The following is a 26,238-nucleotide window of genomic DNA, read 5'->3' as shown; positions in this document are numbered from 1 at the left end:
CGGCCAATTACGTTGATCAAATTACTTCTGAATGACTGTCAAGCGTGATCATTCTTAAAATCTGTGAAATGGAGACATAGTGAAAACAGAATGGCTTTGCTCAACATGTCAAACTGCACACTTTTCAGACTCTTCCAGGACGGTCTGGAAATGGCCGTGACATCTCTGAATGCCTGCCTTCCACCCCCTCCAGGTAAAAGGCAACTCCTCAAAGCCGCCTCAAGCTTCAACCCATGAAGTTTTCAACAAGTGGAAACTTACCCTGCACATCAGAGTCAGCTTCCTAAGGCAAGGCTGACACTCCTACCTTCCCTTGCCTAATAACTAATGATGCAATGAGCTGTAACAAGTACCCAGCACTGTGAGACAAATAAAATTACTGTCCTCATTTTACAAATGAGGAAACCATGGTACAGAGAGTTTGCAGGACAACCAGGATCACGCAGCTCACGACCAACGGAGGCAGGACTGGAACCCAGCAACGTGGCTCTCGAGCCATCCTTGGGCTGCCTGACCACCTTCCAGACCACGCTGCTCTGAGATGCGTCTGGGGCCTGGCACCACACAGCTTTGCCACCTTATCCCCTGTCTTTCCAACACAGAGCTTCTACTCCACACCTGGGCCAGACTCCTCACTGTCCTGCAAACACAACGTGAACACCGACCTCTAACCTTTGCTTATACTGTTCCCCACTAAATGGAATGCCCTCCCTCCTTCTCTTCAGCATCGATGGAGGCCAACTGTGACTCTATTACATCTTCCCAAACTGTTCCTTCTTCTAACCTTTCCACCTCATCTGAGTCTCTCTTTTCTGCTGGAGAGCGGTGTACCTGGTATTTCACTAGTGCAGTGTTAGTATTGATGTTTCATGCTCTCGCATCAGCTCAGATGGTATGCAGTCTGAAGGCAGGGCCAGGGAGGGCCCAGCACAGGTCTGTGAACCTAGTGGGTGCTCAAGAAATGCTGGCTGAACTTGTAACACCCTCTATAGCAGTACAGTAAGTAAAATTAATGCAGCATACTGTGATGAAGTAACACTCTAAGAAATCATCTTAGGACTCTGAGTAAAACTAAAGGTGCACGTAACTTCCTGGTACTCTGCAACCCCACAACCAATTCCACCAGTTTATCACGTCAACCAAGCAGGCACTTCTGTGTTTGGATATAGCAAGTCAGACTATGCATATGTGTGCGCATTAACAGCCAGGGACTGATATTCGAGCAATGTTCCAATACAGCATTGGAAATATAATGAGGATCCAAGTTTGTTGGAATCAAAATGATGTTTTGAAAAAGCTAGTAAGATGGGAAATGAAAATAAAATACACCCAGTTGCCATTCCGTTTTGCTTTGGATCATTTGTTTAGCAAACACTTCCCAGTACCTACATGTTAAATATTGTTCGGGGCACTGTGAAGGGTGCCACCACAGTCTATCTCGGGGGGTGTGTGTGCACGCACGTGTGCAGGTGCGTGCGTGTGTGTGTATGTGCGTGTGTGTGTGTGTGAGAGAGAGAGAAGCAGCTCACCTGAGAATTTTTCAATGTTAGAGTGAGATATTCTTCTATGTCTGAAAGAGAAAATAGATGAGACTTGCTCTCTTACTGCTGTCACCAAATTTTACACACAATTCTGAGAGGTTATAAAGATAATAGAGGCCTGAATCAGAATCAAACATTTGATTTTCAGTGAGGTTTTTTTTTTTTTTTTTTTTTAAAGAGCGAACCGGAGAGACCCAACAGCAGAAAGACAGGTGTGGCCTAATTGGTGCCAGGTGCCTAGCACTCAAGGCACTGAAACAGCTTTCCTGTTTTGCGCAGGGGTTTGGCCCCCCAGCCGTGGCCATGCTTCCGAATACCCTGATAGTGGCCGCACAGACCCCCCGTTCTGCTGGCCCCATGCTTCTATAGCAACCATGGAACATCTGTGGGCCAGTCATCTCAAACCTGCGAAGTCTGGTGGCATCTTCTAACAAAGAAAACATAAAGGTATCTACTTGTTTATGCATCTAACTAGGAGATTTCCAGGTTAGGCCTCAGAAGTAAGTTTTTCATAATGTGGCTACATTTAACACCCTCTCTAACACACACATTACTCAAAGAAGCAGAATAAAATTTCTATGAACTCCACATAGTTCCATGAGCAATAAACATGTACTGTGATCAAGAAAGGCATCACAAGAGCTACAGCGCTTGAAAGGGACTCTAGCAGCAGGTAGGTTCTTTGCAGAAAGGGGAGGAGTGCCTAACACCCCTCAGCAGGGAGGTGGGGGCCAGCCTTCTGGAAGGAAGGGGGAGCAGAGAAAGAGTCCTGGGGCATGTGAAGTTGTGAATCATTCATTTGCAAGTCAGAAATCACCCAAGCTCCACTTGCGTCTAATACTCGTATCAGCTCTCTTGATGCCAGAAAGAGCAAAACATAGAAATGGTGGAAATTAAAATAAACAAACAGCAAACACAGACAAAACATTCATTTTTGAAATCTTCCAGATTCTGCTAAGTGAATAAGTTGGTACGTGCACATCGATTCCACACTCCTTCATTCTCCAGTGCTTATTAGCTGCTAAACCAGGATGATTATATAAATTTTTTATCAACAAATGTCTTCATCAGTTTAGGCTGCTATAACAAAATATCATAAACCGGGAGGCTTATAAACAACAGAAATTGATTTCTCACAGCTCTGGAGGCTGAAGTCCAAGATCAGGGTGCCAGCACAGCTTCGTCCTCAGGAGAACCCTCTTTCAAGCTGCAGACGGCAGGCTACTGCTGTATCCTCATGTGGCCAGGAGCGGGGCAGAGGAAGCAAGATCTCTCCTGTTTCTAGGGGCATGAATCACTTTCATGGAGACTCTACCTTACAATGTCATCTAACCCTAATCACGTCCCAAGGGCCTACCTCCTAAAGCCATCATATTAGGTGGTAGGGTTTCAACATATGAATGTAGGGGGACACAAACATTCAGTCCATAACATGAGGTATCCTCTGGTTCCTGATGCCTCCTCTGAGACCTCCGCAGGATTCCCTTGCATGTAACGTTCTCTTCTTCTATAGGGAAGACTGCATCCATTCTCAATAGAATGAAGTAAAGCGAAATGTAAAAAAGTCAGATGACAGATGGGTAAATAAAATTGTGTAAGGAAAAAAAAAAGGATTACTCATAAATTGTAAATAGATTAAATGAGACTACTAAGCAATGCAAAACACCATGTACATTTCAAATTTTTTATAAATGTAGTGGTCGCAAACTGCAGATGGCCAGAGTGTCAACAACAATCTGTCTAGAAATGGCTTTAAAAGGGAAAAAGAAATTATTTGCCCCAAAGCCACTGAAATCTGCCGACAGGAAGCTCATAATCCCTGCAGAACAAACAAAAAAAAAATTGACCATTTATTTTTTGATGAAGAGAGCTCAAATTGCCTGACGTTCCTTGGAATCAATAAAGTTCGGTCTGACTAATAGAGAATGCTGGTAGAGACACTCTCCACTGATGTCATCAGTATTTTCCCTGATCCCAGGTAGCAGGAGTTGAAGGCAGCTCCTTGAAAGGTCAGGATTTCTAGGGAAATGCAAAACAAGCCCAAGTGAGGGGAATACCGAGGAAGTTCCTCATTACCCTGGTTTCTGAGAATTAAGCAGCTGGGGTGTGGCTCTTTTCTCCCCACTGCCTTCCAGAGCTCACACACATTTCAAAGGATCAGTCTCTGTGTGAATGAGGCAAAATTTTTGTCTTAATACAAGAAGAGCAAGACATGTTTTAAGTCTCCCAGATCAGCCTACAGACCCCTACATCTTTGCTACATCAACTGCAATCCATGGACCATCAGCATCAGCATCACCAGGGAGCTTGTTAGGAATGCAGAATCTGGGGCCCCAGGTGATTCGCAGGCAATTAAAATTTCAGAAGCACCATGAACGTACTAAAAATATTTCTTTCTCCTGGGATTAGATATTTCTATCCCCAAATGCTAGGGATAAGTGCAGTGAGACAATCTTACAATCTGAGCATCAAAATGAATGATAGTAATGGATTATAACTTTTATTTATTTATTTATAAATTCTCACCTGAGGACATGTTTATCGATTTTAGAGAGGGGGGAAAGGGAGGAACAGAAGGAAAGAACCATCCATGTGAGAAACATCAGTTGGTTACCTCTCAGACGTGGCCCCCAACTGGGCCGAACCTGCAAGCTAGGAATGAGCCCTGACTGGGAATCGAACTGGTGACCTTTCAGTTTATAGAATGATGCTCCCATCAACCGAACCACACCAGCCAGGGCTAACACACTGATTTTACTCATCATCCATATTTATAATAAGGAAATAAACAAATGGGTAAACCAAAAGCTCTTATTTATGATAGAATACCAACTTATAAAATGAATGAAAGTTAGAAAATCACCATTTCACAACCACCATCATTATCATGGATTCAGGCAAGAATCTCTAAAGATCCTAAAACCATTAGGGGGAAGTTCGTTGGGGAGTAGAACAATTACATAGTTTTGTAGATTCTCTCAACACGTTATTTCTAAATTACGAAAGGAAGACGATAACTTTCCAGTGAAGAAATCTGTTGGACCCTACCTAAACCAAGGGATCAAATTTAATGTCATGACCACGTGACATCATGTACCTGCTGAGGTGCTGCACTTAGAAGGTTAGATGTCACCTGTGTAATATTTCTGCCAAAAATGTATAACCTAACTCTAATCATGAGGAAATATAAAATAAACCCACATTGGGGAACACTTTACAAAACAAATGGGCTATACTTTTCAAAAATGTTCAGTGTCATGAAAGACAAACAGGAAGATTAAAGAGGCTTGATAACTAAATGCAATATGTGATCCTAGACTGTTTCCTGGACTGAGACTTCCTCCCCGTTGTTGTCTGTATATTGTTGTTATAAAGGACATCAACAAGACAAGTCTACCATTAGACAACACTATTGTATCAATGTTACATTTTCTGAGTATGGTAACTGTATCTCCTTTTTAGGTGATACAAACTGAAGTACTCAGAGGTGAAGGGTCATATCTGCAACTTATTCTTAAATAGTTCAGTGAGAATTATAATAATATGCATACCTAGAAAGAGAGCAAACGTGGCAAAATGTTAACAAATGTTCAACCTAAGTGAAAGGTACGCAGATGTTCATTGAACTATCCGAGCACACCTTCTGTAGATTTTGAATTTATCCAAATAAAAAAGTTAGAAATAGAAAAGAAACAACAGTGAAAATTATGGCCCCCCACAACCTTCTAGTAGAAGAATATAAACTACTATCACCAACTTCACCTTCTCCTTACCCAAAGTGGTCTCGGAATTGAATACCAAATAAATGACAGACTGAAAAAAGTTTTTTAAAAAGATCTTTAAAAGTTTTTTATTTTCTTTTTTTGGGAGGGAAAAAGCACTTTCTAGACTACAAGCCCCTTCTTTGAAAATGCACCTTTTAATTCCTTCTACTATGTGTAAGGGTGTGTTATTATTACAGGAAATAGAGTGGTGAAGCAGACAGATATCCTGTTCTCATGGAGCTTACATTCTAGTAGAAGGAAACAGACAATAGACAAATAAACAATGTCAGGTAGTTGTTAAGTGCAATAAAGAAAAGTGAAGCTGAGAGGGACTGCAGGGGTGTGAGGTGTGTTATTTAAAACAGAGTGATTAGAAAAGGACTATAGTCAGGCAACATTGAGCAGAAAGACCTGAATGAGGTGAGCGACTAACCTGTGCAGGGAACTGGGTAAAAAGCACACCGGGCAGAAGGCCACATGCCTGTGCAAAGGCAGGAGGCAGGATCCTGCTCCAACTAGAGTAGAGAGAGGAAGGAGTGGGTAGAAGCAGAGGTCAGAGGTCATGCAGTCCCTCACAGGCAGTGATCAAGACTTTCCTGTTTACTCAGATAAGCTGATTGCTGCCTCCCACCTCTTCCATCCAAAGTCCCCCTTGCTCTGGACAGCCAGCTCCACAACCCCGCCACAAAGGGAGCACCGAGGGGAAGCTGCTAAGTTTGCTCTGCTCGGTGTGGAAGGCTCTGTGCAGGCCTCTCATTTCTGTTGATTCCATCTCAGGGTATTTCTTCCTCACTCTAGAAACACACTGTCTAACTCCTGACTCCCTTCCCTACTCTTTTAACCCCCGAAGGTCTTAAAAATGTTCTCTTTGGTTTGGGGGTTAAAAAAAACAATGAGCCCTACCATAGTTCGTAAGTTTAAGAGTAACACTGGCAACACCCAGTGCTGGTTTTCCCAGATGCCATTATCCCTTCCTGGATGTGAAGGTTTGAAGGGGATGGAAGCAAACAAAGCAGGAGTGCTGTGCAGTGAAAAAAAAGTCTTTGAAAAAGCCCAGAAAGTGCTTCAGAAAACAACTGTACCGACCTCTCCATTCTCCTTTAATCAAACCCCGTTTTCTTCAAGCTCTGCTGTGAAGCTCCTTGAAGGCGGGGGTTATCCTGCTGTCTTTTACTCCTAGTGACAAGGACAGAGCCTGGTATTTGGCAGTTCCTTAATAAATATTTACGGGACTCTTTTATAAAGACTAAAATGCCAATTTCTTGGTAAGCTGATAAGGACTGCCAAATACTAATATACCATGCCTTTCATCTCTCTGAACTGCAAATGCACCATGAATGGTTCGGATGCAGCCCCGTGCATGGTGTGCTTGTTTGGCACACAGCAGGAACTCCCTAGGTATTTCATGGACAGAGGGCTGGTTAGATGGCTGGTGAGCTTCACAGGCCAGCCCACACATTGGACAGCAGTTGTGTGGGCTGGCCTGTGAAACCGTCATTTGTGATATTTATAACATTGCTTCCAGAGGAAAAAGCATACCTTGAGCTTGGTTCACAACAATCAGTTTATAAGCAGACTTTGGGATGCGACCCTGTCGCCTGTAACATTGCTCCCTGGGACTGTAGGTACGTTCTCCCTCATAGGTGGTTTGTGAGGGTGGCAGATCCCTGCTCCACGGGGGCTGAGCTGAGTGTATACAGATTAAAATTCTCCAGTAATTTGGAACCTCAGAAAAAAGAAAATTAATTCAATAGTATGCTTTCAAACTATTTGGGAGCAACTGTGCTCAAGGATGAACGATGTGAAGAATCAAAGAAATAAAGGTTTTGCCCAACTTAGTAACTCTAGTACGAGGTAGAAAAATATTTGATATTTTAAATATAATTATATTTATAAATCTACTCTCACTGGACTAGAAGGACTAGGATTATAAATATGTATGACATATAGTTTGGTTTACCCGTAAATTTTTAAAAGTTGTTTATAAGATAAAATTTTAAATTTTTTAGATTATATGTACATATAAATTATATACATATATACACATATATGTTTCTTCAACTTGGTGACCTACACATATCAAATCGATACCAAAAGTACTCATTTGCAGAAAAAGAAACTAAGACAGTTAAAGGGGGAAGGAAATTTGAGAAAGGAAAAGAAAAAGGGCAGAGCAAAACCATGACTTCGGAGTGGGGAAACTTCACAACATACGACTCATTGATTTTACCCTCCAAGCTACCCCTCTTAGCATTTTCTGGGTTCCCATGTTTATCATCTTCTGAGACATTTGAGAACGAAAGGTTTGCCTGGATAGAAATGACATTTCATATCAATTTATTCCCCATTTCACCAGTTGCCAAGCAGGCTAATTAAAAACAAAACAAAACAAAAAAAATGCTGCAGAGAACGGAAGAGTTTGAAACAGATGGCTAATAAAAGAACTTAAAGGCTATGCTATGTCTATGATTCTCACAGCTTGGTGTAGTCCTGGATTAAATATCCAACCACATTCAGCATTCGCAGCATTTGAAATCATCTGTCTATTACCAAGTTCTAAATGTGTTCCTTGTTTTTTAATGAAGTGAAAATGAGCATGTAGAGAGTCAGCTGGGCCAGAAATATTGTGTTGAGGGCCCACCATGTACAGGTACTATGCCAGGTGCCTGGAACACGATGGTGAATTAGGCAGACATGACTCTGTCTTCATGGAGTTTGCATCATGGAAGAATTAAGTATTAATTAAATATCCAGTAAACATTAGTTAAGGGTATCTAAACAGTTGAGAGCAAACTTCTAAAAAAAAGGAGAGATTAATATAAAAAGTTTTTCATGGAAGATTTAAAGGTCATAGTTCAATTTATATCCAATGCTGACATCCTGTCTAAGGTATCCCTAACAAATACAGTATTTTGCCGTGTACAATGCGCTCCCATTTTGTGTGCATTATACACAGGATTATTATATCCATTATTATACCAATAGTACATAATCTTTATACCCATGTATAATGTACATGGGTACATTATTTTCCCTCAAAAATTTGAGCAAAAAAATATGCATTATATATGGCAAAATATGGTACTCTCTTCCCTATTGCAAGGCTAGTCAGAATAATTCAAAAGGACTAAAGATGTACAGAAATGTATATAAATTAAACATTATATTCAAAATTCTAAAAATTTCTTTACAAAAGCAAATAACTATTCAAAAACGTGTTTTCTCAAGTTATCACTATCTCATTTGTAGTTGTGGTTACATGAAATGGGACATTTTTACAATTTTTGATGTGATCCTCCACAAACTCAATAAACTGCAATAAACAGCAACTAGTTATACAATCACATTATGAAATTGTATAAAAGTAGTACATGGGCTTACAGTAACGTGACACATTTCAGAAATGGGGGTCTTGCTGAAGTCATTAGGTTCACAATTAAAATTAGCCTAAATCAATCAGGTTTAAAACTTTTAACTACCTATGTTTGCTTCTGTTCTTTGTAGAATGCCTACATTAAAAGAATCAAAGATCTATAAAATATATTTTAATTCTTTTAATTTTAATTTTGAAATTACAGTGGAAAGCAAACAAATTGTTAGAGAAAGTAGAAAACAGTAAGAAAGAAAATTTCCATTAAGTAGCTGGTTTGAGATACAGTTTTTAAGAAGTGAAAAATATAACTCATACAAATATAAACTGAGCATGTGTCAGAAGTTCATTTAAATCATTAATGAGGAAACCAGCAGGATGATGCCTCTGGTTCAGTGGGGTACAGGAAAGACTGAAGTATATATAGTCAATGAAAGACAGAATATTGAAATAAGATTGCTGATTTAGATATAAAACTGGTTAAGATCCTATAGTCGGTAAAACTCTAAACTTTGAGGGTTATCTTCTCTATTACACAGAAATCACTGGCAAGTTATCCATCTACAATTAAGATTTAACTACATAGAATCTGGGTCCTAATTCAATAGTAAACAGGAAGTTAAAGAAAGGTGCATTTCCATAGAGAACTGCATGATCCTTTGCTGAGTACGTCTGACAAGGCTCCAACGTAACACTCAAAGGACATGCAGTAATTCTTGTGCCTTATTTCTAAGCATTCAGTAATTTTTTAAACACTACTATTCAATAAACCTTCTGCTATACAAAACCCTCCTGAATGGGTTAGTCTTGATAGTGGCCCGTTCCAGAGACCTAAATTAGCTCTTAAAATTCTTGTACCGAGAAGTACGCTGGTGGCTAGTAACTGAACATATTCCTTCCCACACCAAGGCTGCGAAATCACTGTTTGCTTGCCTGTTAATTTTTTAAATTACATTTGGCTTCTACTGTCAGACATCAGCAAATTTTCTGCTTACCCTGTGTTGTTTCAAGTCATTCCCACCAACACATTTCTTTACTATTTTTCTTCCTTTTAAAATATTCCCTTGTATGAATACTAATATGTCAACATTTTAATCAAAAAATATCTAACTCCTTCAACAAAGATACAAGTTCTGAGTAACAGTTTGAAAATAAGCATCTTATTATATAGCATAAAGGTCAAGCTGTCCACCATCCACTCCTTGTTCCAATATTAAGAGGCACACTCAAAATATTTATTATATAAGATCGATATGTTAACCTCTGCTAACTGAAAGCCAGTTAAGTAACAAGAAGGAACTTTCTAAAGGCTTCTAAGGAGACGATATAGTAAAAACTTCTGGCTCTATATTACATTACAGTTACAGTATCCCTCATTTAGAGCCTTAATAATTAATAATAATGATGGCTGTGATACAACGTGCCAGATACTGTGCTAAAGGCTTTACAAATTTTATCCTGTTTCATCCTCACAACATTTCTGTGAACTAGTTTGTATTATTAGCTCCATTATTCACATGAATAAACTAAATCACAGAAAATTAAATTAACTTTTCCAAGATCACAGTGGTGGTGGGTTTCAAATCTAGGTTATTTAGGTTCAGAGCTCATGGTCTTAATCACTGTGCTACATCAAAGGAGAAAACAGAAGAATTATAAAAACAGGAATACTACTACTACTACTAATAATAATGGCACTTACATACCTGTATGGTACTTTTTATATGCAGGCACTATTCTAAGCAATAAACATATAAAAACTTATTTACTTCTCACAATAACCCTATGGGTTAAATATGAGTAATATTCCCAATTTATAGAAGGAAACATTGAGACAAAGAGTAGTTAAGTACTTGTTCAAGGTCACAGTGCTAATAAGATGCAAAGCTGGGATACAACCATGCTGCTTCTTGTAACGATTTGAAAAGAACAGTGTAAGTACCGTCCTCACTCTTCAGAAACTCCAAGGTTGGAAATCACCACATTGAAGCATGGAAGCATAACTAAATGTTCATTACTATAATAAAAAATCATCAAGAACAGATTAAAAGGTTTTCATTCAGCCTTGTTAAGAAGGTAAAAAAGTAACACACTTAAGCAAAATTTCATCCAAGATGAGTTTCTTTAAAAAAATGTTTTTCTGGAAAGCTAACTCAATACAGAACAAATGAGGTTTACATTAGCTTTTAAAACCCCTTCTAATAAAAATTGCTTTTGTTCTTGCAGCTCTGGGGTTTCTCAGAATCCCTCAGGGGCTGTGGGTGGTTGAGGAGGAGGGGAGAAGCTAGGACCCTTGCTTCCTTCTCCACTTTCAAACAAGTAGCTCTGTTTATATCTTTTACATGTTGGGTTTCCCCATAAACTTTTGCTTTGATGTGACCTAGGCTCCCATGAGAACTTGGTCTGAGTGGGCAGATCTTCTTGACTTTATAGCCTCCCCCATCTTCCCCAGCAACCCAAAGTTGTACTTCACAGCATTTCTCTTCTTGCTTCTCAAATCTTGTGCCCTAATCATTCTCCAGCTCGACCTTACCTTTTCTTTCACCTCTGTCCACAATAATCACAACCACAGCTTACAGTCAAACTCTTCCTACACAGCAGGCTTTAGGTCAAATGTGTTTACATCACTGACTTAGTTTCGACTACTGGCCCTATTTTATAGAGTGGGAAACTGAGGCTTACTTTACCCACTGTCCAATGCCACCTGCATGATGGAAGTAGGCTGAAAAACTAGATGGCTCACTCTGATGGCCCCCAATTCCTAACCAGAGTGTTATTCTGCCTCTCAGTCCAGTCCATGTCCATCCCTATTCATCCACTGAGACTCTGTTCCAGACTCAATCTCTTGCAAACAAAAACAAAAAACAAAAAAACACCTTTCCTGCTGGAGCAGCCTTTTACGGAAGCACCTCAGCATTGACATAAACCATGCTCCACTTTCAATACAGTATCATCCACAGAGCTGATGCGAATGTTTAGAAAATCGCCTCTTGTGTTCCTTCAGACATGAGTGTGTGCTTGGCTCTCCAATTAGACTGTTCCTCAAGAAAAAGGACTATATCCTCAGCTCTTTCTACAGCCTCATCTCCTCACTAGATTACTTAGAATGGGTTTGAGTACAGTGGAGGAAGATGTTCAATAATCAGCGTTAAGAGCCCTGGCTGGTGGTCAGGACATCTGATGTCTAGTCCAGTTTTGGCCAAGACCTTGTAGAAGACTCTGTCATCGTCTCGCACCCCCTCCTGCGTCCTCAAGGCTCACTTTTGCAGGTGAACACCCGTAGCTTCTCCTCTGGCTCTGGGAGCAGGCCAGGCCCACACAGAGAGTGAGCTGGGGATCAGCGCAGTGAAAGCCTCCAAGAATCAGCCCTCATCAAGGATGGGCGGGGAAGTTGCTGAGCAAATAGCCCAGCTTCCTCGCCCTCTGGGTAGAGAACTCCAAATTCTGTGGGCTGTCTGAGTTCCCGCAAGGGACTAAGCTCCAGGTGTTGCCCACAGTAATTCTCTTGAAAAGGTACCTTTACTGGCTTCCTTTTCCTCCCTGCCCCACTTGCCCACTTTCTAGGGGAGGGGGAGGAATTCTCCCTATTTCTGGGGAAAACCTCTCAAATAAACCACTTTCTCTCAAATCCTTGTCTTGGGGTCTGTTTCTGGGGAAACCAAACTGAGATTTCCTCCCCTTTATTACTTCATTTCTCCACCCATTAAACTGCGGGGGGTGGGGGGGCGGGGGGAAGTGTGCTGGAGAGAGGATCTCTTCAGGCTCCAACATCCTATGCTTTCAATGAAGTAGAGCAAATTTCAATATCAAACTAAAACTGACAATGGAGGTTACTTCTTAACTAAAACACTGCATCCTGTCTGGGAGCTGTAGCTGAACTGCACCCACGTTCGCGTGGAAGGAGCTGGGAGGTACTGCCCAGGTCTGCACAGACCCCCTCTTGCAGCCCTTGTGGGGTGCAGCTGGCTTCTGCAGGGATGGCCTCAGACTTTCTGTCTGAGGTCATGTACTTTCCCACGGTAGCCAACACGCAACGCCTGAGGGATGCTGAAGTAGAAAAGCCTGGCCGTCTCAGCCCAAGCCAGGACAACTCTGAAGAGCGATTCTAGGTCCACACCTCCCTGTGGGGCCAACCAACATTGTCCTTGGGCCTATACACCGCTCAACTTTTCCTCCTGCTTCCTGCTTCCTTCCCACCCTTTGAAGATGACTCCCTAATAAACATCCTGAGCGCTAAACTCCACTTCAGAGGCTGCTCCCCAGGGAACCCAACCTGTAACAATTACATTTTAAATTTTGTTTATTATGTCATGAAAGTCATAGACTCTGGAACTTTGTCTGTGGAAGTGGGGCTGTTCCTTTTAATGCTGTAAGACCAGAAAGTGGCAGAGACAGGGGAAAATGCTACGTTTTTAATAAAATGGGAACTGGGCAGATATAAACCAGCTATGTATGAAATGCAGTTTTGGTTTCTGAACAAAAACAAGAAATACATAAAAGGTCAGCCTAGGTGGTGAAACCGAAAGCTGAGAAGTCAGATGAGGCAGCCTCAGAGGGTGCTGAAAGACAGAGCTCTCGTGGGGAAGTAAAACAAGAATGGCCTTGCCAAGGAGGACAGGCAGACTAAACATACCAAACACACCCAGTTAAAATTCATGGGATAGAAATAATCCATTTGAAAGAGGGCCCTTTATTTCAAGAGACTACATTCAACTTATAAGAGATCATACCACGGTATGACAAAGGCAAATGCCATCCTGGGAATTCCCACTAATTAAGCTCTGGGTTGGACCACTCCACAGAAGAGGCTGGGGAGATTCCCATGATGCTATCACCGGGCAGGGCCTTTACTGAGAACTCCGCAACAAAACTGAAAAACAGAGACAGCTTTCCGACCCACGGGCAGACCTGCCCCCAGGAGGGATGCTGCTCTGTCAGGGGGCGTGCCCAACTGGTGGTGCCTGGCCGCCTCCCCTGCTGGGCTGTGACCTCCTGAAGAATAAGGGGCGTGGGGGTAAGGAGGGCAAGTGAAGTTCAAAATCAGGTGGGTAGGAGAGGCATCATGGAGCAGGTGACATGTAGGTAAAGACCGAAAAGAGAGGGGAGTTAGTCTGATGGTTATCTGAAGGGTGGCCACGTAGAGGGAAATGAAAGTGCCATGGGCAGAAGCAATGCTGATGCTGGAGGGACAGAACAGGGGGACAGCAAGGAGGCCAGTATGGCTGAGCACTAAGAGGGCACTGAGGCGAGGAGATGAGGGCAAGATCTGTACAGCTTTCTGGACTGTGGCTTCTATCTGGAGAAGATGGGAGGCCATAGGACCAAGTAATTGGGCAGAGTGACATCATCTGATGCTTCTATTCCCCTTCTCTACACTGATTTTTTTCTCCATAGCTTTTCTCACCATCTGACAAATTATACGTGTTATCTATTTAGTGACTGTCTCAACCAAATGGAATATAAACTCCACGAGGGCAGACATGTTTTTGCCTGCTCTGTTTACTGCTGTCAATTTCCCTAGTATCTGGGACTAAACAGATAATCAACATTTATTGAATGAATGAATGGAATGTTTCTACAAATGAATGAATGGAATGTTTCTACTTCCTGGGAAGATCTGTGCTTAAATCAGTGTTGCGAAGCCAAAACAACGAATACTTAGGATCTCTTTTAGGTATGTGTTTATGACTTTCATGACATAATAAACAAAATTTGTTGCGGAGTTCTCAGTAAAGGCAGCGCCTTTACTGAGATCCTAAAACCAAACATATTTCTAATTTCTAAATACCAAATGCCTTGATGCAGGGGAAAACCACAAAAGCACCAGCAGTTTGGAAGGTATTGCATTTACGGAACTCATTCATTAAACATATATTGAGCAACAGTGTCTATGAGATGCTCACTGGTGAGGTTTAAAATGAATAGGATTTCACAGATACTGCCTTTCTGGGTGCTACAGGCTGGCTATTCTCTAGATAGGAGGGAAGACACAAGGAGGGAGTGGGGAGAGAAGCATTTACAAACCAGTTCCCTGTTTATCAGGATGGAGAATCCCCTTTGAAAATCACTGACCTAGCTGATCCTCAGGGGTGCCTCCTGGGTGCATCATACTTAACCCGTTAGCAGCATTTACTGCAAGCAATCACTCTCTCTTCTTTGATATACTTTCCTCACTTGCCTTCCAGGACATCATCCTTTCTTCATTTGTCACCTAACTCCTTGCCTGATCATTCATGGTGTGCTTTGCTATTTCCTTCTTTCTTCCTGACCTCTTAACATTGAGTACCAAATGGTTCAATGCTTTGTCCTCTTCTCTAATTCTACTCATTCTACTGGGGATCTTATTCAGTCCCATGGCTTTAAATGTCATCTCTATGCTTTCAACATCTCCTCCGTCACCTCCAGACTCACATCCAACTACTTACTCTGTATTAGTTTTCTATGGCTGTTGTAACAAATTAGTGCAAATTTTGTGGTTTAAGACAACACATATTTATTATCTTATAGTCCTGCAGGTGTCACGGGGCTAAACTCAGATGCTGGCAGAGGGCTGTGTTCCTTTATTGAAGCTCTAAAGGAGGATTCATTTCTTTGCCGTGTCCAGCTTCTAGAGGCCACTTACATTCTTCTCTCTTCAAAGCCAGCAACACTGCATCTCTGACAATCCTTCCAGAGTTACATCTCCCTCTGACCACCACTGGAAAGGTTCTCCACCTAACGATTCCTGTAGTTAGGTGGGGCCCATCCAGATAATCCAGGGTAATCTCTCCATCTGAAGGTCCTTAATTTAACTATGTTATTCTAAGTGAAATAAACCAGTCAGAGAAAGACAAATACCATATGATTTTACTCATATGTGGGATCTAATGAACAGACTGAACTAACAAGCAAAACAGAGACAGAGTCATAGACAGCAGGCTGACAGCTAAGGAGGGGGTGGGTAGGGGGAGGAGGGATTAAGGAAAAAGGAAAAGGATTCATGGACAGGGACAACAGGGTGGTGAATGCGGGGGTGGGGTGAGGAGAGGAGTATAAGGGGACTAAATGGTAATGGCAAAAATATATAATAAAAAAATTTAACCACATTTGCAACATCCCTCTTGCTACCTAAGGTGACATATTCACAGGCTCTGGGAGTTTGGGGACCATTATTCTTCCTCCCATACTCTGCATCTCCAAAGAGATTCAAACAGACACCTCATCCTTGGTACATCCAAAGTGAACTCCAACTCTCCCCTCCGCTCCAGGTCTCCTCCACCGACGGCTTTCAACATTTCAGTTGATGGCAACTTCATCTCTCTAGTTGTTCAGGCCCCAAACTGTATTTTCATCTTTGACTCTTCTCTCTCTCATATTCCACATCAAAGTCACAAAGAAATAGACCTGATCTTCAAAATATATTGAGAATCTGACAATTTCCCATCATCTCCACTACCCCTGGTCTAAGTCAGCACCATCTTGCATAGAATTTCTGCTGTCACTTCCAAATGGGTCTTCCAGCTCCTCCCTTAACAGTCTGTTTAAAGAACAGCTGGGCACGATCCTTTTAAAAAGTCAGTCAAATGATAATGCTTTTCTGATCAAAATGATGCAATGTCTCCCCTGGCTCACTTGCAATAAAAGCCCAAGGCCTCCACCCAAGTTGTCTTTCTGGCCTCATGTCCTGCTGCCCATGCCCTTGCTCCCTCCACTCCAGCCACACTGGCCACATGCTATGCCTCTAACAGTCCTGGCAGACCTCACTTTGGGACTTGGCTCTCCTGTTCTCTCTGCATGGAATACTCTTCCCCGACACCTTTGGCTCACCGTCTCATCCCCTGTATTAGTTTTTAATTGTTCCCATGAGCAATTACTACAGATTCAGTGGCTTGAAACAACAGCCCTATTATCTCCTAGTTCTGTAGATCAGAAGTCCAGGTACAGCATGGCCCAGCTAGTCCGTGGCTCAGAGTCTTACAAAGCCAAAATCAAGGTGTCCGTAGGCTTGGATTCCTCTTTGGAGGCTCTGGGGATAAATCTGCTTCAAGGTTCATTATGTGTTGGCTGGATTCAGTTTCTTGTAGCTGCAGGACTGAAGTCCTGTTTCCTTGCCGGGTACCAGTCAGAGGTCGGCCTTTGCTCCACTTGCGTTCCTCGTGCCCCTCCCCCTCCTTAAGCATTGGCAGGTTGAATCTCTCCAGCATTTCCAATCACTCCAACTTCGGCCACATATCTCTTCGGACCACTACTCTACTATTAAGGGCTCATTGATTAAATTAGACCACCCTGATAATCCAAGACGGTCTCTGTATTTTAAGCTCTATAACTTCAATTAAAGCTGTAAAGTGCCTTTTGCAATGGAACTTTACGAACAGGGATTAGGTTCAGGGATTAGGGCACGAACACCTTCAGGGGCCTTTGTGCTCACCACACCTCCTTTCCTGACCATGGTATTTCCACTGCGGCCCAGCTCTCGCTCCCCACCCACCTTTCATTCCCCTTATCCTGATAGACTCTTTCATTTTTCTATAGCTCTTACCATCTTATAACAAACCATATAACAATATTTATCATGCTGATTTATTATTGTCTTCCCCTGATAGAAAATAATTCCATTACATCAAGAATCTTTGTTTTGTTCACTGATAATTGAAAGGCTACCCAGTAGGCACTCGATGAGTACTGTATTTCTTGAGTGAATTAATAAGCTTAACCGATCCTAGAACATTACCTAAACTCCATTTCCATAGATTTCTTTTTAGTTTCAACAGTTTTAAAGCAGTACTTTAAACAAAGATTCTTAATTGATGATAAGGAATATGGGTAAATATCAAAGATATGATCTCTTAATATTGCCCCATAGCAAAGGTCAATAGTATCTAACTAGCTTAGTTCTCATTAATAAAGACAGCAATGCATGTTGGGGAAAAAAATGTTTATTTTTTTTTCCAAAAATAAGAACACTTTATTTTTATGCTATTACCTAGATATACAAGCAAAACAAACTGAGTTGGTTAGTCAATCTGGTCTCAAAATGTACAGAAAAATAAATGGAATAAAACTGTCATACAAGCTTTTAAAAAATCTCTACAGATGCCTGTGGGGTGGAAAAATAATCCACACTGCTTTGAGGAAGTACCAGGAGAAGAGACAGAGACTTGCTGAGGTTTAAGATTACTGATTGCTATCGGTCAGTTTAAGGCTGGAGAGAGGATGACAAAGCTGTAAATAAAAAAAAAAAATTAAAAAAAACAACAAAAGATGATAATATAAGCAGCCTCCTGGACAACTTTGAGTGTTCCAACATTTGTATCATAGGAGTGCCAGAAGAGGAAGAGAAAGAGCAAGAAATTGGAAATCTGTTTGAAAAAATAATGAAAGAAAACGTTCCCAATTTGGTGAAGGAAACAGACATACAGAAGAAGTGTAGGAAGCACAGAGTCCCAAACAAGATGAATGCAAAGGGGCCCACTCCAAGACACATCATAATTAAAATGCCAAAGTTTAAAGATAAAGAGAGAATCTTAAAAACAGCAAGGGAAATCAGTCAGTTACTTACAGAGGAGTTCCCAGAAGACTGTCACTGATTTCTCAAGAGAAACTTTGCAGGACAGAAGGGACTGGCAAAAAATATTCAAAGTCATGAAAAGCAGGGAGCTACAGCCAGGATTGCTCTACCCAGCAAAGCTATCATTTAGAATTGGAGGGCAATAAAAAGCTTCCCAGACAAGAGAAAATACTAAAGGAGTTAATCATCACCATACCACTACTATATAAAATGTTAGAGGGACTTATTTAAGAAGAAGTTCACATTTATGAACAATAAAATGGCAAAAAATACAAATCTATCAACAACTGAATCTAGAAAACAAACTAAGCAAACCAGGAGAACAGAGAGAGAATCATGGATACAGAGTATGTTTTGATGGCTGCCAGATGGGAGGAGTGTGGGGGGGATGGGTGAAGAGGTGAGGGGATTAAGAAGCACAAACAGGTAGTTACAGAATAGCCCTGGGGATGCAAAGTACAGTATAGGAGATGGAGTAGCAAAGAACCTACACGCATGACCCACAGACAGGAACAATGGCGTGGGGATTGCTTGAGGGAGTGAGGGGTGCTGGGTGGAGGGGGACAAAAGGGGAAAAATTGGGACAATTGTAACAGCATAATCAATGAAATATAATTAAAAAAGAAAAATAATGAAAAAATTTTGGAGCCAAAGGCAGTTTAGAAATCAAATCCCAACTTTACAGAGGAGGAAACAGAGGCTCCAAGAGGGTGACTTGTCTAATCTACATAGCTAGTCAGAAAAACATAACTGTTGCTTAAAGGATTTTGACAAAATCTGTAAGTATTTATAGATACGGACTTGTTGCCAGCAGAAAGCCAAAAATGAAGGAAAGCATATTTTAAGGGAAGAATAAATAAGACATATTTTGAATGAGGTTCTCACACAAACACAAAAGACAGCAGGAACTGATGCAAAATAGTTTCTAAATTTACCAAATCACCACCTTCTGTTTTCTGAATACCTACAATGGGAATGCAAAGGAGCACAATAATTCGGATCTATATTTAAAACAAGAGGCAAGAGCTTGTTTGGTATTTTTAAAGACAATCTTTTATTCACTTTTGTGAACTCCTCATTATGAAAAAAAAAGATTGCTTTATTAAGGCAATACACACAGGGTGATTTACTCAATGGGTGAGCATCACTGTAATGCAGAGGGAGAAAATAAGTCTATTTTTGGAGTCACCAATCAACTTTCCTCACCATGGTTACCGGCTGTGTTTCATAACTTTCCAGAATCACAGATGATTCAAAATGACCTTGGTAATAATTTAGAACAAATCTCCTATTTTCTACATGGGGAAACTAAAGCTTAGAGAGGTGGGAAAGACTATCTGACACCACAGTCCTTTAATGACACATGACAACAGAACTCAAGTCCCCTCTACTCCTAAGGAGAAATCATTGCCTCAGAAAAAGCGTACCCTTAATTTCTCTCTTGGGTTTTTTTCATTTGTCAACTATATTAAATTGTTTTGGCAGTTAAAAATCTCCATATGTTTCTACATGATTGGGAAAAACCTTTTGAAAAGTATACTTTTATACTTATAAATTCAATACAACTTGAAAATATAGATGTGTTCAATACTGGTTCATATGCTTTTTAAGGTTTTAACCAGTTTCCTACTAGACAAAGAGATCCACCTAAAAGAAAAGAGATAAACAATATGCAGTGTGTAGGCCTCTGTGAAGGCCTTTGTTATTTCAGACATTTAATATTCATACTCTTTGATCTCTTTAACTTTCTTCCATTTTCAGGTAGATATATATGTATGTCTACATACATGCACCTATATGTATATAGTTAAAAAGATATTAACTTGATTATTTGGCAAAGGTAGCTCAGACTAAAAATTAAAGCAATAAAATTTTTCATGCCATATACTACTAAGTGGAATTCACTTTTAAAATGACCCTTACTCAGTAAGAATGGATTCTCAACACTTTAGAGATAAATCTTGAGATTTCTTTAGACTCTTGTATTGGTTCATCCAGCATTTATTTTATGTGTCTACTATGTGCCAGGGACTGTGTTATGAACCAAAAGATCAGATCCCTGCCCTTACTGAGTTCACAGTGTAGTAGAGGCAGGAATGAACGAATACTTGTCATAGCACAGTAAGTGCAATCATGTAGCTGCAATGGGGACAGAACGGAGGGAGATAACCAAATACCATGGAGGTGACAAGAGGAGGTCTTGGAAGGAAAAGAAAATTATCAACAGGGTTTCTTAAGGGTAGGATTTTTCCAAGCAAAGAAGATAACAGTTATGTTCTAGGTGGGGGACCCAGCATGTGCAAAAACAGAAACTAGAACTCTAAGTGGAGTGGCTTAGTCAAGCCAACTGGCAGAATGCAAGGCTCCACCTGCTGTACACCTGTATCCCTGGCAGCCAATGCTAAGTGGTCTCACTTTATACCAGCCATCAGGGGACGTTCAGGGCTCCCCAGCAATCACACGTCATATCCCCTGTGCTACTATTCTCCCACTCTCCTAAACCACTCTTTCATGCCTTTATCTTTCTTTCAAGCCTCCAATGTTTCCTCCCCAGTCCTCAACTTAGAAGTGAATAAACTGCCAACTAGGGAAATGACAGGTGATAGCGTGGAGAAAAGGGAGGGCCAGGTCAGACGGCTCTGTATGACACCCTGGAGATTTGGACTTTATCCTCAGGCATAGAGGACCACGGAGACCAGAGAGGACTCTGGCAGAAGGGCTATGAGGGTCAAGAATGGAGGGAGCAAACTCCACTGAGGAAATTAACATGAAGGAGACTTAACTGAAATCAGTGGCCTTGAGGCAGACATGATAATTTTAAGGAAATAAAATCTAAGGCCTATTTTATGATTGAATGATGAGGAGGTAGAGGAGAGGATTCCAATTTCTTAGCAGCATAATAATATTTATTTTTAATCTGCTAGTTTTAAAGCTTATTGTCTCCAAGAAATTATAATTAACATGATTTTAATATACATAAAATTGTATCATCTGCTTCTAGGAACATCCTTGTAATAATAACAAAACAATTAACCTTTGAACTAAGACCTATGATTTTTGAGAAAATCAAATCATCAGTCTGCCATCAGTACTGGAAATTCCTGAGAATAGAAACAATCCCTTTATCAAGACGGCAAGCTGCTTTCTTTTCAGGACAAGTTTGGAGCCAAAAGAAAAATGTATAAAAAATACTCTAAATTTTTCTAAATAATTGGCAAATTAAAAATACAAATACTAGGATTATGGCTATGTAGAAACTTTGCAAGAGCACATATTTATAGGTAAACATATACGTAGGGATAGTAAGAAGTAAGTTTGTAGCCTCCTCTGGAGAAAACAGAGGGCATCAAAGTTTATAACATAATTTTTCCATGATCTCTCACTAAAAGGATGTAGAAAACAGAAGGATCCCCTGAATAAAGAGAAACCAACTTTGAATTTGCTTATCACTTCCAATATCCCTCCTGTATCAGATGACATCTGGATTTTAATGGAAAGCCAGTTTTTCCTGAGGTATGCCTCCTCTGACAGCCACCTCCGCCTCATCTTAAGGAACCTCGCAATCCAAGAGGAATCCCTTCTCCAAGGACTGTATCCATAAAGCAGGTGGATTCGTGTCATAAAGGCTCTGTAAAAAAGTGCTTCCCAGACTGCTACAAAATCCACCTAAGAAGAGCTTTACCTCTGAGTCATGGCAGAAGTGTGCAGAGCTCTTAACAGTGGTTCTCAATCCTATTTGCATATAAGTGTCACTTGGGAAGTTAGACAAAATATACATACACACATACACAAATATGTATATTATATCTAGGCCCCACCCTGGACCAATTAAGTCAGAATCACTAGGGACACAGGTTCTAGAAGCGTCTGAAGAGCAAATAGAGTTGACTACCATTAGCCGGAAGCTTGCTTCCCGAAGTGTGATCTGTGGACCAGGAACATCCCCTGGGAGCGCATTAGAAATGCAGAATCTCAGGCCCCACCTGAGATTAAATGAGTTTGAGTCCACAGTAAAATGTCCTGGAAGAGTCTGGCAAGCTCTAAATGAGACTTGTTGATGAGATGGGTCAACCCCTCACCGCAAAGATCACACTTTGGCCCAGATTAACACATGTATTAAGTGTAAGGTAATCCCTCAGAAACTGGCAGGACAGCTCCCCACATACTGGACAGAATGCTAGAGGGAAGTCCTACCACAGTACAGAGCAGGCACTGGTTTGATGTGTAACCCTCACGGGAGATCACTGACTCGCCTTGTACGTGAGAACCGAGAACCGTTGAGTCTAGGGAGGCAGGAAATGGGACTGGGGAAAAGTACAAAGGAAACCTTAATTATGCCTGTAATTATTGATATTTTTAAAAATCTAATGTCAGACTTTAAGTTTTTCCCTGAGGTCTTAAATATTTCTCTCATTCACATAACAAACATTTTTTCTTTCAGGTATATTAAATCTCTTTAGTCAAATGCCAATGAAACAAGATGTCTAACCTTGGTGAATATATAATTCTAATATTCCTTCATCTCTTGCTTGCTAATCACCTTTCTAAGAATTGCCTCACAGAAAACTAGGGAGCTATGAAAACTGCTGGAGATCCCAGGTGTGAAATGGCAATGCCGCTACTGGTGAACATCTGGTAGACCACAGCTGGGAGCACCAGGGGCAAAACCGGAAGTAAAAGAACTGGAGGACAGTCTGAGGATGCAGCTGAGTTAGATTCAGGAGGCAACACTGAAGGTAAAGAAATAGCAAAATGTTATTCAAATTCACTTGAACTTGCGCTTTAAAATTACTCTATCAGAAATTCAAGATAAGGCCAATCAATTAAAGTCATTTCTGTGAAACAAAAGCAAATATTGGCTGGCTGTATAGCCATTCTCATTATTCACGGTCCTCCAAATGACCTCTCCCATGTCTCTCCATTTCTCTCCTTCTACTCTTCTGACCCAGAATAGACTGTATTAGTTCAGAATGGAGAGGTAGGTAAGATCTGACTTGAAGCAAAAGCAGTGAGAGAGGATAGGAAGAAAGCAGGAAATATTTATGAAGCAGAAGCAAAGGTGTTTCAACTACTAGACCAGGAGTTAGCCCTCCCTATACATCAGAAGGAGCTGGGGTTCTCTTAAAAGTTAACTGATCCCTTGGGGCCCAACCAAAGCCAAGTAAGTCGGACTCTTGCGATGGAGGAAGTCATTTGAATTTTTAAAAAGCTCCCTCAAACGCTGGTTGGTGTGGCTAAGTGGAATGAGTGCCAGCCTGTGAACCAGAGTCACAGGTTCGATTCCCAGTCAGGGCACGTGTCTGGATTGCAGGCCAGGTCCCTAGTAGGGGGCACATGAGAAGCAGGCACACATTGATGTTTCTTTCCCTCTCTTTCTCATTCCCTTCCCCTCTCTCTAAAAATAAATAAATAAATAAATAAATATATATATATATATATATTTTTTTTTTAAAGGCTCCCTCAAATGATTTTGAGACAGAGTGAGGGCTGGAATCACGGTTGTGAGGCAGGGTTCTCTTGGAAACATTTCTTAACTTTTAACATATACTTTTTAAAGCTTCAGATCCGTGTAAATCATCCCCTAATCCACTTATTACCACTGTGTTACTTTTTTTCTTACTCATTTTATTTTGATCAACATGATCCATGCAAATTATTTAAGAACTCAAACAGTGTACCAGGCTTAACATGAAAACACAGCAGTAACCTGTGTCACCTCTCCCCTCACCCCCAAACCCATTTCCCAAAAGCAAACTACTTAAAAAAATTCAGCTATCTCGTTTGATATTTAACTATATATTCCTAAGTTTTTTATATATATATATATATATATATATATATACTGATATTTCTTGATTACTTTTCAACTTTAATTTAGTAACTCATGTAACTGCCGATGTCCTATCATGCATTAGCTTATCTTCTTTCAGTCTCCTAGTACACTTATAGCACCATTTTTTCCCAGCCTCTCTTGCAGTCATGCATGGTCAGGATTGATATTCAGGCTGTGTGTTTTAGTACCGTTATACGGTTATTAAAATACTTCCACATTGGCTGCTAAATGGCTGCTGCCCAAGCTGCTCTCAAACTCCCCGAGGGACCCTCTTTTGTCCCCCTGTCCCATACTCTGGCAAACAAAGGGCTAACATTGATACAACAAGGAGCTTCTGGAGAGCTCTCTTCTTATTTTTGGTAGTTCTTTTTTTTTTAAATTATTTTTATTTTTCAATTACAGTTTACACTCAATATTATTCTGTATTAGTTCCAGATGTAGAGCAATGTGGTTAGAAAATCATGTACTTTACAGAGTGGTCCCCTGATATTTCAAGTACCCATCTGGTCCCATACTACTGACTACATACCCTATGTTTTAATCTACATCTCTGTGAATATTCTGCAGCTAGCAATTTATACTGCTTACTCTCTTCACCTTTTCCACCCAGACCACCCAACACTCGCCCCTCTGACAACTGTCAGTCTATTTCTGTATCTATGAGTCTGTTTCTATGGTATCTGCCTTTCTCTGTCTAACTTCTCACTTAGCATAATACCCTCTAGGGCCAACCATGCTATCGCAAAAGGTAAGATTGCATTTTTTTTTATGGTCGAGTAGTATTCCAGTGTATTAATGTACCAGAGCCCTCCTGCTCTATAGCAGACCTGTGTTATGATTGGTTAGTGCCTGGGTTACCACTTGTTGACCATTTTGAGTACTGCCCCTAGGTGTGGCCTTATGATTAAATTTTCACCACTGCAGTAGGAGTGAAAGTGATGTGCGCCACTTACAGGCATGGGCCTTAAGCCTTTGTCCCTCACTCTTCTATCCCCATCTCATAGGCTGGCACAGAGATACGCTACCACCAGGTTTTAACCAAGCAGATCAGAACAATGTCTTAGAAGGTGGCAGAGCAGCAAGATGGAAGGAATCAGGGTTCATGAAAGGCTGCACAGAGCAGAAGCATCAACTCAATTGAAATGCTCATCCTTGACCTGTCAAATGAGGTAAAAATAAATTCCTTTGTTCAAGTCACAGTCCCATGGAGTCTCTGTTATAGCAGCTTAGTCATGTACAGTCCTATGTGAATATCATTATCTGCAGAGCCCATTCACTCATGTGTCTTTTCTTTTGCTGTTACTTCTCTGGAGTTTATAATTGCCATTTTTTAATCTACCAGGTTTTTTTTGAATCAATAATTCATCCCACATGCTCCACAGGACCTGGAAAGCCCCCCTGAAGAATGTCTTGCATTTGGTCAAATATATCAGATGGTCTATCAGTTTTGTTTTGGTTTTCATTTGGAAAGTCCGGGAGTGGCCCCTCCCCCTATTCTGATCTGGACTGGCTTCTGTTTAGGGCTGTGCTGTCATGTTGAAATTTCTCGTATCATCCCAGAATTTTCTTCTGCTTTTCTCCTATGTTTGACTCCCTGTTTCCAGAATCTCACTTATTATTCTTTCTTGGTTTATGCCCACATTTTGGTAAAATACAGCATCTGATGCATAGAGATAAGCTTTTGAGACCTCCAACTGTCTTCCACTTGATAGTTTGTGTTGGAAATACTAGATTGTAAATAATTTCTCTCAGAATTCTGAAGGAATTAATCCATTGTTCCTGCGATACTGTTAGAAATCTGGTGCCATGCCAATTTCCAATTTTTTGCATGTGATCTGGGTCCCCCCGCCCTGCCAAAGATGAGATTTAGGATATTCCCATTTTTCTTGGCATATTGAAATTTTACAATGATACGCCTTATACATTGGTGGATCTTTTATCATTCATTCTCCTGGCTATTTTGTGAATCCTTTTAATCTACAAATGTATGTCCTCCACTTCTAAAAAAATTCTCGTATTACTTCTTTGATAATTTCCTCTACTTTTATCTGTAGTTTCTTTCTGGAATTCTTATTAGTATGATATAATCTCTGCTGAACTTATCATCTATTTTTTCTCTCTTTTTTCTTGCTTTTGGCTTTTAGTTCTACTTTATCTTCTGGTTGTTCCAATTATTTTTTTTT

The 26,238-nt window shown here is 40.7% G+C and overlaps 1 protein-coding gene across 6 annotated transcripts in view; it reads right to left on the bottom strand.

Annotated features, from left to right (window-relative positions):
- Positions 1-26,238, bottom strand: part of PCGF5 (polycomb group ring finger 5) — a 109,178-nt gene that overhangs the window by 71,466 nt on the left and 11,474 nt on the right. For 2 of the 6 annotated variants that reach the window (XM_054572835.1, XM_054572839.1), the window contains 2 exons: positions 2,679-2,822; positions 1,530-1,570 (listed from right to left, as the gene is read on the bottom strand). The exons of 1 other annotated variant lie outside the window; for it this stretch is intronic. The gene's annotated coding sequence lies outside the window, so the exon portion shown is untranslated. Of the gene's footprint in view, positions 1-1,529; positions 1,699-2,678; positions 3,120-26,238 lie in introns of those variants that run through there. 3 more of the 6 variants (XM_054572838.1, XM_054572836.1, XM_054572840.1) reach the window with 3 other exon arrangements.

The sequence above is a fragment of the Pteronotus mesoamericanus genome, unplaced genomic scaffold (assembly GCF_021234165.1).
Source record: "Pteronotus mesoamericanus isolate MK-2021 breed Mesoamerican mustached bat unplaced genomic scaffold, CSHL_Meso_final contig_24, whole genome shotgun sequence".
NCBI classification, from domain to species: Eukaryota; Metazoa; Chordata; class Mammalia; order Chiroptera; family Mormoopidae; genus Pteronotus; species Pteronotus mesoamericanus.
Note: the sequence above shows the minus strand (reverse complement) of the source record. Positions and strands in the feature narration are given on the sequence as shown.